The sequence below is a fragment of the Ziziphus jujuba genome, chromosome 1, assembly GCF_031755915.1.
Source record: "Ziziphus jujuba cultivar Dongzao chromosome 1, ASM3175591v1".
Taxonomy (NCBI): Eukaryota; Viridiplantae; Streptophyta; class Magnoliopsida; order Rosales; family Rhamnaceae; genus Ziziphus; species Ziziphus jujuba.
The window spans coordinates 20,592,202-20,604,709 of NC_083379.1; the positions used below are offsets into that span (position 1 = coordinate 20,592,202).

The 12,508-nt window shown below is 30.0% G+C and overlaps 1 long non-coding RNA gene across 1 annotated transcript; it reads left to right on the plus strand.

Moving 5' to 3' along the window:
* The first annotated feature begins 7,132 nt into the window (after window positions 1-7,132).
* Window positions 7,133-9,098, plus strand: LOC132800207 (uncharacterized). The gene is made up of 3 exons (XR_009635081.1): window positions 7,133-7,610; window positions 8,367-8,439; window positions 8,747-9,098. It is a non-coding gene; the product is annotated as an uncharacterized LOC132800207 (long non-coding RNA).
* Window positions 9,099-12,508: the final 3,410 nt, after the last annotated feature.

The window sequence follows — 12,508 nt, forward strand, 5'->3', positions numbered from 1 at the left end:
TCAATTTAATTTCCATATATATATTTTTTTTACAATTTTATGTCTATACTATCAAATTAGGATCAATATTTTTTAAAATTTTGTAAATAATGCAACATCAGCTTAATAAATTTTTATCTATTCACATCTAGTTAGATAATTTTATTTATAATTTTGTTGATATCCAAGATAGGAGGAAGGTTTTCAAACTTGAAGCCATTCTCTCAGTGCAAGAGTTATACGAGGACTACTAATTAGTAGAATATCATGTATCCTTGTGTTGGTATAGGTGCATAGCAAATGTATAAGGTAATAAGAACCCAGCCGGCCCTCTCCAAATGCAAAAACAATGACAATTCAATAGGCGTACCTTATTTATTTATTGGTTAAGACCCACATACATCATAAAAAAGAGTAAGATTTTTTATGTTTTGTTTATGTGTTGGTGAAATGGGCTACGAAGATCTACGACCAACTTGACCACACTGTATCACAACCCCCCCTTTCATTAACCCCTATCACATGCACCATGTCGGGTTATGTGCCTCTGTCGATTCCCCCACATGGCCCCTACCTGTACCCTTTTACCACGTGTCTACTCATCGGCCCTCTCGCCACGTGGCATGAGTTGGACTGGTCTGAAATTAAGGAAAGCCAAAAATCAAAATTTTTAAAAAAAGCATTAAAAGCAAAACACTCACTTCTCTAATAATCTCCTCTCTCTCTATCTCTTTCCCTTCCCTTAACCTCAACAACACCGACATATCAACTTTGCATGTCGGGCTTTTCACCTTCCTAAACCAACATGTGGAACACCTTCTTCCTCGAAATTGTCTCCCAGATGAACGGTCCAGATGGGCTTGCAGGATTCACCCCATCTCAGCCGTTGAATAGATAGTCAAAGTCCCTCTTGGAGGGTTTCAAGTGTGGGAGTTTAGGGCAGATAGTATCTCACGCGTGCATGGGAGGATACGAATACCATCACACGTGCGATTGAGTTTGCGTGTCCGAGTGTAGAAATTGTGAAAATCCATTTGGAATTGGTTTTTGACAAGGACGAGGATGGGAAAAAGTGTGTGTTAGCAGTTGGAGTTTTTGCATGGGAGTGTCAGGGTGGTGGGGTCCAACGTTTCAGGTTCTGGGTCAGGATCAGGGTCCAGGGGTTGCATGTGTAGTTGGCACGTGTGATGCTCAGGTTATGGGTCACGTGAACGATGGATCTTCTGCTTTCACTTTCTCTTCTTTTGAGGTTGCTAAAAGCTACGAACACAACATTGACCGGCTTGGAAAAAGAAAAAAAGGGGCTTAAGAAGCATGAGACATTCGGGCCAATACTCCAAATCTAGTGACCCATTTTCATTTTGACCCAAGGAAAAAAGAAGAATAAAAAGTTGGTTTTTGAGTGGGTCCCTGTTTTTGTAGACAAGGTTGGGTTTGATTCCTCTTTGCTTCATGAACTAGGTCTTTTCCGTTTGGGCCAATTGCAAAAGTGACCTATACTTCGGTGTGTGATAAAGTTACAACTTGTAGGCATTGTGGGACATCGATTTGGCCCATTTAGGAAGCAGAATAATTTCCTGATTAGTACAGCTTGAAGGATTCGGACCACCAATAAGACCCAATCAAAGAAAGGTTAGCCTTTATCACCAAAATAAAATAAGAATATTCGCAATATAAATATATATATATATATATATATATATAATAATTAATATTTTATCTTACCAAGCATTGGAGTCCTTATTACATGCAATTTGTTTCATTCCAATTACGTGCATTCGCAGCTTATATATATATATATATATATAATCCTTTCTTGGATCAATCATTTAAATTTAATTCTTATAAATATGTTCAGTCCAATCATACAAGTATAAAGAAATCCAACGAACTAATAACTAATAAGAAATTTTAATTTAATATTATTGATTGAACTAATAAGAGATCAGCTATATTTATAAACATAAACCCATAAAGAAAACAAGTTATGATCATGGTTTGGGTAATTAAGAGAGAGAGAGAGAGAGAGAGAGGATGGTGATGGGTCCTGATAAAGAAAGTGGTTAAGTTAAAACTGAATCCTTTTATTGGTTGATGGACATAGCATGCAGATCAATGAGATCTTTGAAAATAGCTTAGGCAACATATAATAATGGTAAAGGTTATTAACATTCATTCTAATTTTGGACAAACGTCGTGGGATTGCCTTTGAAAAAAGAAAAGGAATGCCTAAGAGAGACACGGTAATAGTAGGCTTTAATTTATTGAGCAACCCCCAAAGCTAAATCTTTGTTTATTTTTTGTGCTACACATTGCAATTATGTCTTATATACGCTATGAGAAAGATCATAACTAGCCTCTTCCCTTGACAGATATAAAGCTAAAGTATCAAAGTGGCTGCAAAGAACACTGACCAAATAATGGTCGACTCTAAATCAATTTTATGGTTTGAGTATTATTATATGTTTCCAACCACATAAACTTTGGGCCACTTGTATTAATCCAACATCAAGTTTTTGCCTTGATTTTATTAGTGGATTTTCTTTCTGGTTAATAGAATATATTTGCCGATTACAAGGACCAAGTACTACCATGCAATCTACTTTTTTTTGGGTGGTGAATCCATGCTCTGCCTATGAAATGGCATATTATTATTATTATTATTTTAACTTTGTGTATTTTAATCATTATTCATTTATAATAAATTTTCTCTTTTTAGTTTTATATGTGTGAATAATATATCAACTGAATTAATATCATTTTATAATATATATAATTAGAATAAGTATTTCTAGATACAATTTTATTTTGAAAAAAATTATATTTTAGTACCTTGTAAAGTTAAATTATTTTGTTTGATAGCTGTACGATTTTTTTTTTAACACATGGATATCTCCTATTTTTAAATTATCATAAATTAGTCCAATATGTTAAAATGTTATAGAAACTTTTAAGGAGTCATGTGAAATTGCACTTAAATATCCTATAAAATTATTTTTTATTTTTATTTTTTGACAGTTAAATTTATTAAAAAAAAGTTTTGAAAAGTTTATTAAATTAAAAAAATTTAAAACCAAAATAAAATCTAAAAACTCACGGTATTATCTTGGACATAATAAAATTTTACTTTAATAAAATTTTTCTTTCATAATATCATCCTGTTCTTACCATATATAAATTGAATTGCTTCGGAACTTGGACTATTAAAAAAAAAAAGAAAAAAAAAAAAGGGATATTGACATCAATGCTTTACCTCCTTTTTCTTTTTCTGTTTCTTTTTTTTTTTTTTTTAACAAAATTGTCACTTGGTTGACACGAGGCAAAAAAAAAATAAAAGTGCGAAGTGTAATATTGTGTAGTTTATGCAAAAATTTTCAAATAAAGAAATTAATGAAAAGTTAATAAACTTTTTTTTTTATTAAAGAGAATTATTATTGTTGTAATAAATTAGTAAAGCTTTAAAAGATTGCAAATGTAATTTTTGAAAAAAAATAATAATATGTACGTATTATAGAGATTCAAAAAAAAAAAAAAGTAATCAAGTATATCCAAAATCTATAAAGAAAAATTTCAAAGATTAGTTTTTATAAAATATGTTATTTTATTTATTACATGTATTTTTTATATTTACATTTATTATTTAAAAAAACTTTTAATATTACCTAGAACGTATTTTTTTATAAAATTTTACTTTTCCAAACAAAAATTGATTTTTTTTTTAATGCTTGTTCAACTTTTTTATTGGTCTTTACTTTTTTTAAAAATATCTATTATATGTAACAACAAATTATTTTTACTTTTGAAATATTTTTTTACTAACTTATTTAAAAAGCAATACAATTATTTAATATTTTTTTATTTTAATTATAGTTTTTTTGCATTTTTCATCCTAAATTTTACAAATTGCATTTTGCACATTCATTTTTTGTCCCATATGTCGAACATGTGATAATGTTATTAAAAAGTTAATAAAAAATAAAAAAGGTGTAAAATATATTAAAAAAAAAATCAGAATGCAAAAAGCCAAAAAATAAAAAAATAAAATAAAAAAAAAGTAAAGTGTAAAGTACCAAATTATGTATTATTAAAGATGCATTGAATCTTACTTGGAAGGTAAAAAATTAAAGGAAGGAAAATGATTTGATAATATATATATATATATATATATATATATATATATATATTTTAAATGTAGCGATCATTGTCTTTGCCTGGCCATGGAAAGGCACCAATTTCCAAAGCAATATTTTAAAAAATAATAATAATTTTTTTTTTCATTGTTGTTGTACTTTGCATAGTACACTTTTTTTGTTTTCACTTTTTTTTTGGGCAAAAATTGTATGGTATACTCCTAATATTTTGAAATACAATCATTTTACCATACATTGCACGTATCAAGGTTTAAAAAATCAAAAATATACTTGAAATTTTCTCGATATATCTGTTTTTTTTATGGAGTGGAAACGAAACTTAAGTTCCAAATTAAAATGGATAAAATTTTCATAATATCTGTCGAAATTTTCAAAATTTTCATTTTCATAATATCCTTCGAAATTTTTAAAATTTTTGTAGAAATTTTCGTCAAAATATCCACATCAAATCCTTAACAATTTGATTAAAAAATCTATAATTTCCACGAAAATTTCTAAAATTTCCATCGAAACGTCGAAAATATCTATGGAATTTTTTAAATTTTAATTTTTTTTAAATTCATAAATATTATTGATATTTAATATAAATTTTTTTTTAGCAAAGTAACTTCATTGATGGTTTTTTTTACCATTTAATTGTCTTTTAAATATTTAGTGATATAAGCCAAATAGAATAAATTAAATTGAATAACATTAATAAGTTCTATTTATTGAATATTGATAAAGCAAAAATACAAAGATTATGGTCAAAGGAAACTTCAATAAATTATATGAATTAGAAGTTAGAAGAGGTAGTGGCCAAAGGAAATTATCAAGTTGAGAAATTAGATTCAGCTCATTTACTGATGAACAATATTATACACATGCAAAACAAGATGAAGATTATGGGAGTATAGATATAGGTCAAGGAATCGGTGTTATTGGAAAAGACTATATATGTAAAGAAAAATCTATAATGGAGGTGTTACAATAAGAGGAGGATTCGATTTCTATGAATTTTGGATCAATAAGGGTTGGAAGTCATTTTCATAACCCTTATTCAATAGATATTTATGAAATGTCATTAAGTAGCAATTCATGGGTACCATCTCAAATTTAACCATCAGAGAGTAGTAGCTATACACATAGTCAACCAATAATGCAAAATTCATATAGTTGGTATATTAATAATTATATACAAAATTATCAGGGAGATACATCTTTTCGTAACTATTTTTTACATTTCACATTTTAAAATCAAAATGAGGAAGAAACTGATGATTTTCAACTACCCAGAAGTTTATATGGTATTAAGATAACATTTATAAAATATAATATAATTGTAATAATCTTTTTATATATTTTAGTTAATAAATAATTTTATCAAATATGTATTGTTGACATATTTTTATTAATAATAATTTATCTATGGTTAGTAATGTTTATTATAAATAAATTAACTAAGAAGAATATAACATTCATTCAATATTTTAGCAAGTTTTGTAATCAATTTGATAATTGATGTATTAAATAAGCTAATTCTAAAGTTTTAATTAAAATTTTTATTTTTTAAAATAAATTTCTATCATTTTCTTATAATTTTTTATCGATATTCGATATTTTTTGATATTTCCGTGAAAATTTTCTTATTTTGAACTCTTGACATTTTCGTCGATACCGATTTTTTGAATCTTGACAAGTATCAGTTTTTTAGATTTAAAAATCAATTTAAAAATTATATATCCAATTTTGAAATTCTAACAATAAACATGATTTTTGAAATTCTAACAATAAAACATGAATTTCCAATAAAAGTGATTATTCTTAATTGTTAAAAATTCATCATCTATAATTATTCATTTACTTTTACCATTTGTAACCAATAATAAATCTTGAGAAATTATTTGTCATTTTATATGAAAAAACAAGTAAAATATAAAATAGGGAATGATACCCCCAAAAAAAAAAAATTTAAAAGATTAATTAAAATCAAAGTCACATGGGGCAGTACTTTTCCTTAATACAACAATTTCTCAATCTTAATGAAACCCAATTTTATTTTTTATTTTATTAGTATTATGAGAAAATGTATATCATTTGGGTATCTATGATGGAATTTTTTATATATTTTATTTTTGCTTTAAGTTTTTTTAATTTACTAATCCTTTTTTCTTACTAAATTTAATTGCAAAAAATGAAAAAAAAGAAGTAAACAACAATTTTATAGGATACTAAATTGCAATTTCATGTTAACCTTTTAAATATTAATAGATTTAAAAAAAAAATTGTACAATCCTCTACACACAATAATGTAATTTTATAGGATACTAAAATATAATTTTTCCTTTTATGTTACAAACTTTAGTCTCCTTTTATGTTACAAACTTTAGTCATCAACTAATATGGTAATGTATGCTAATAGTTGAAAAATGAATAGAAACTAAATATCAATAAGTACAGCATGATACAGGACAATAAAATGATATTATATAGTTGTTATGCAAAAACCATAATAGATATATAAAATTTGTACAAATCATCAACTTTCTTATTATGACTATTCAATTTATTCACCCAAAAATAACTCATAATTATTCAATTTAGTATACTAAAAAGCAATATCAAATTGTACTCATAAGCTTGACTTAATAGTTTTATCAGCCATCACACGTGCGATTGAGTTTGCGTGTCCGAGTGTAGAAATTGTGAAAATCCATTTGGAATTGGTTTTTGACAAGGACAAGGATGGGAAAAAGTGTGTTAGCAGTTTGCATGGGAGTGTCAGGGTGGTGGGGTCCAACGTTTCAGGTTCTGGGTCAGGATCAGGGTCCAGGGGTTGCATGTATAGCTGGCACGTGTGATGCTCAGGTTATGGGTCACGTGAATGATGGATCTTCTTTCACTTTTTCTTGCTTTCACTTTCTCATCTTTTGAGGTTGGTAAAAGCTACAAACGTTTGGCGAAAATTTGGTCCAATACCTTTATTTTAAAAGGTTTAATGAAAAATATTTTTTTTTTAAAATTTTTTTTTCCCTATCCATGTTTTTTTCAATTTTCTAACTCTATCTTTAACTTATAATTCATTTACAATTTCTTTCTTCCTCTTATCACATTTCGTATCTAATTTTTCTCCCCTTTCTCTCTCTTTCTCTCTATTTTTTATCTGGTTTTTTATTATTTTATTTGATATTTCTTTTGCTCCATTCCATTTCCTTTTCCTTCTTTTCCATATGATTCTTTTCCCTCTCACTCTCTCTTTCTCTAGGATCCATTTCCCTCTTACAATAGGAGCTCTTAAATTCTTCCAGCAACTTCTTCCCTCTCCCAGCGACTTTTCTTTCTCATCTTCACGGTTTTGGTTATCTACAGAACTTTTTAGTAGGGCAAACGGTGGTCAGAACCTATGCCATGTCAACACAACCCTTTTTTGCAATCTTCCCTCAAACCTATCCTCACTCACGATACGTGTTCTTAGGGAAGATAACAAACCAACCACAGCAGGTAAGCATTCCCTTTTCTCCTTTCATCCCTTTTCAACTTTTTTCGATTTAGAAATTCTGGTCTGGTTTATACTTTGAATGCATGAATAAGGAGATAATATTATGTTTTAGAATTCCATCATTATCATTAAGCTGTTAAGTAGAACATATTTTTTGCCAATGGTTATATGGAAAGCTTTGGTGCGGTAGAGGTGAAGATTTTTCTTCTGGAAGTTTAGCATGTCATTCTTTACAATGACCCATTAACAAATTTTTTCATCAAATGTTAAAAAGTTAACCAAGTCTTTTTTCATTAGTTTTCATTATATTATCACTTTGGACCTGGACTTCAAATTAATTTATGCTGGCCCTTCGGACCTGGACTTCGTCAGTGGATATGTTTCATAACAGGGTCCTATAGATTTGGTGGCTAATTTTCTTCTGTTCTAGTGTTTAATTGGCCAAATTTCATATTCATTATGTGCTCTTTTTTATATTTTCTTTTTAATGCTCATTCTTGATGTGATTTCTTGAACAAGCTATTGGTACTTCAAAGAGGCATAATGAATTAAAGAAATTGTTTTCCCTATAAAGTGGATACACTAGTCAAACAGAAGAAGAATTTGTGAAAGAACTAAAACCCTAAGCAGTCTTACAAGAAAATACATTTTTCATTACTGTTATTATGATAATAAGTGTTATTTATTAAATCTGATTTCCATGTTCTGTGAGGTTTTTGTGTTCCTCAAAAGGTGTCATTTACATATATTCTATACAGGGGAAAGATGGGCGCATCACTTCACAGGTCTTCAAAAAGACAAGCAATACAGTTAAAACCTCCATACCTTATGGTAAAATTTGTTTTCAAAATCTTTTTATTTTGCTTTTATCTTATGAATACACCTATTTATATGGTGAAAACTGACACTAACTTTTGTAGCTTGTGCATGTATGTTTCATTCTAATATAAAGAGAAATCTACCTCTTATTTTGTACATGTACTTTATCTTATTTTCTGTTTCTCTTGGTTATTTATTAGCATGCATTTCTTCCTCCATATTCAAAGTACAATTTGTTTGTAAGTTATGTCCTGTGTCCACTGTCTTCTTAGTGTTTACTCGTTGAAATTTACCTTTTAAGCATATCTTGATTTTGCAGCCCTTTTTTGACATGTTTGGATATGGAGGACCTATTGCATCTATGCATTTAGGTAGGTATGAGTTGCTTAATTTGTGTCCTCATTCTGATTGAATATTTCTAAATATTTAGTTTTACCTTTTTTCATTTCTTTGCCCTATTCTAGGCATGCTCTTGTTTCTTCAAAGACAGACTGCCAAGTAGAATGCTTGATGCAATGTCTTGAAGTAGCACATCAGAATACATTTTTCTAGTTGAGTTGTTGAAGAACTTTTTATTTTTCCTTTTTTACTTAATCATGCTTTTCTATTGTCTGATAATATTAATTTTAAAAGTAAAGATGTTCATCCTTTTTTTTGATTGATAATTTAAGTTTCTTCCAATGAGTTATGGATGCATTGCACTTTATGTGATTAAAAATAATCTCAATACGTTGTCTTTTGAGGTTCCTACACTAGCTACTATAATTGGCTACTACACGAAATATCATATGCATCATTGTGGTATATATTCATACAAGTTCTTTGACATTAGCAGGAAGGTTGAGTGAAATCCTAATGTGTGTTAAATGCTACAATATGCAAAATATACATTCTTCAATGATTCTAAGAAGAAAAAACCCCAAAAGTTCTGAAAAAGTTGTCATATGGGCATAAAAATTTGATTATCGTAGGATCTTTGATAATTACCGATGAAACTTAAGGTAATTAATTTGTAGTTGCTGGAAAAATTATCGTAGGTTTCATCGGTAATTACCGAAACCCCTATGGTAATTACATTTTACCAATTTTTTGGCCCCCACAAGTTCCCTAATGTGTGTTAAATGCAAAAACATGCAAAATATACATTCTTCAATGATCCTAAAGAGAAAAAACTCCAAAAGTTCTAAAAACGTTCTCAAATTGGCACAAAAATTTGATTACCGTAGGGCCTTCGGTAATTACCGATGAAACCTACTGTAATCAGTTTAAACTTGCTGGAACATTTACCGAAGCTTTCATCGGTAATTACCGAATGCGTTACGGTAATCACATTTGACAACTTTTTGGCCCTTATAAGTCCCCTAATGTGTGTTAAATGCAAAAACATGCAAAATATACTTTCTTCAATGATCCTAAGGAGAAAAAATCCCAAAAATTTTGAAAAAGTTCTCAAATTGGCAAAAAAACTTGATTACCGTAGGCCTTCGATAATTACCGATGAAACCAATGGTAATCAGTTTAAACTTGCTGGAAAAATTACTGAAGGTTGTATCGGTAATTACCGAAGGCTCTACAGTAATCACATTTGACAACGTTTTTGGCCCCCACAAGTCCCTTAATGTGTGTTAAATGCAAAAACATGCAAAATATACATTTTTCAATGATACCAAGGAGACAAACCCCAAACGTTATGAAAAAGTTCTCAAATTGGCAAAAAAACTTGATTATCGTAGGGTGTTCGGTAAAACACGATAAAAACTACGGTAATAGATTTATACTTTCTGGAAATATTATCGATGGTTTCATCGATAATTATCGAAGGCCCTACAATAATCAAATTTTTGTGCCAATATGAGAATTTTTTTCAGAACTTTTGGGGTTTTTTCTCCTTAGGATCATTGAAGAAATTATATTTTGCTTGTTGTTGCATTTAACATACATTAAGGGACTTGTGGGGGCCAAAAAGGTTGTCAAATGTGATTACCGTAGGGTCTTCGGTAATTACCGATGAAACCTTCGATAATTTTTCCAGCAAGTTTAAACTGATTACCATAGATTTCATCGGTAATTACCGAAGGCCCTACGGCAATCAAGTTTTTTTGCCAATTTGAGAACTTTTTCAGAACTCTTTGGGTTTTTTCTCCTTAGGGTCATTGAAGAAAGTATATTTTGCATGTTGTTGGATTTAGCACACATTAGGGGACTTATGGGGGCCAAAAAAGTTGTCAAATGTAATTACCGTAGGGCCTTTGGTAATTACCGATGAAATCTTCGATAATTTTTCCAGCAAGTTTAAACTGATTACCATAGGTTTCATCGGTAATTACTGAATACCCTACGGTAATCAAGTTTTTTTGCCAATTTGAAAATTTTTTCCTAACGTTTGGGGTTTTTTCTCCTTAGAATCATTGAAGAATATATATTTTGCATGTTTTTGAATTTAACACACATTAGGAGACTTGTGGGGGCCAAAAAAGTTATCAAATGTACCGTAGAGCCTTCGTTAATTACCGATGAAATCTTTAGTAAATTTTCTAGCCAGTTTAAACGGATTACCGTAGGTTTCATCCGTAATTACTGAAGGCCCTACGGTAATCAAGTATTTTTTGCCAATTTGAAAACTTTTTCCTAACGTTTGGGATTTTTTCTCCTTAGAATCATTGAAGAATGTATATTTTGGATGTTTTTGCATTTGACAGTCATTAGGGGACTTTTGGGGGCCAAAAAATTGATAAAATGCGATTACCACTCGGGTTTCGGTAATTACCGATGAAACCTACGGTAATCAATTTTTTTTACCAATTTGAGAACTTTTTCCAGACTTTTGGGATTTTTTCTGTTTAGGGTCAATGATGAATGTATATTTTGCATGTTGTTGTCGGAAACACGCATTAGTGGACTCTTTGGAGTCAAAAAAATATGTGAATTGATGTTACCGAAAGCGTATCCGTAATCATCTTTGTTTGAATTTTTATCACTACCAAGGGTCTTCTTTTCTCTTATTTTGTCAACGGTCATCATTATTAAAGCTAGATTCTGCATATTAAGAAACCATTAATATAGGATGTCATAATATTAAACATATGATCTACATTGAAAATTTATTAAAGTACAAGTCAACAGCATATTTTTTTCTAAACAAGCTAATGTCTTCCGGGCCAAATAAAAGGTTCTCCTCACTGCTCTTGTATTCAATAAATTTCAAAGCGAAGACGCCACAATCACCCCTGCAAAATAGCATTAATGAAAACCAACCACGTGAATTTCCACACGTAAGCACAATTAAACAGCAGCAATAGAAGTGGTTGGAAATGACAACACATTCATACCCATTATCTTGGCAGGGTGCATCTTTGATCATGGTCATCGTGAATGGCTCTAAAGTGGGAAGCACTTCCGGATTCTTCTCGTAATATCCCCCATCCCTCAATAGGTAAGGCAGCATATACTTAAGGCATTTCGCATTGGCCAACTCTTTATTCTGGACATACTTATTTCCCATATTTGGATCGTATAAATCAATATGTGGAGCCTTCAAGTCCACACATGCTGCCAACCAATGGGTGCTTCCATTGTTGACAGGGATGTACATCTAAAAATTAGAACGTAACGTCATTATCCACAAATTGGGAAACTTAGTTAGAATTTTTTTAAATATATGTATAGACTTACATAATCACATCTCCACCACGGCACGCTAAGTTTGGGTGACTTTCCACGCACATAGCTACGAAGTGTCGAATCACATGAATATGTGCTTCGAGATGCCTCCCATATGGAATAACGGCCTTTGATGGATGACTGCCAAATAATTAAATAGATACAATATAAAATGTCATCAATATAACATTAAGCAAGGCAGTAACATCCCATCTTCTTACCCAAAATAACATGTCTAATATGGCACAGTTGTAGGTGAACATCTTCTCATTCTCAAACCGCCATTTTCGTATGAAATACAAAATAGTATCAATATGCTGCAAAAAACATTAAAGGAAATAAGAAAACAAGTGTGAGGTAATAAATAAAACATCATTCCAAATGTACGAGCACAATGAATTTACATGGAAGTAAAGTATAT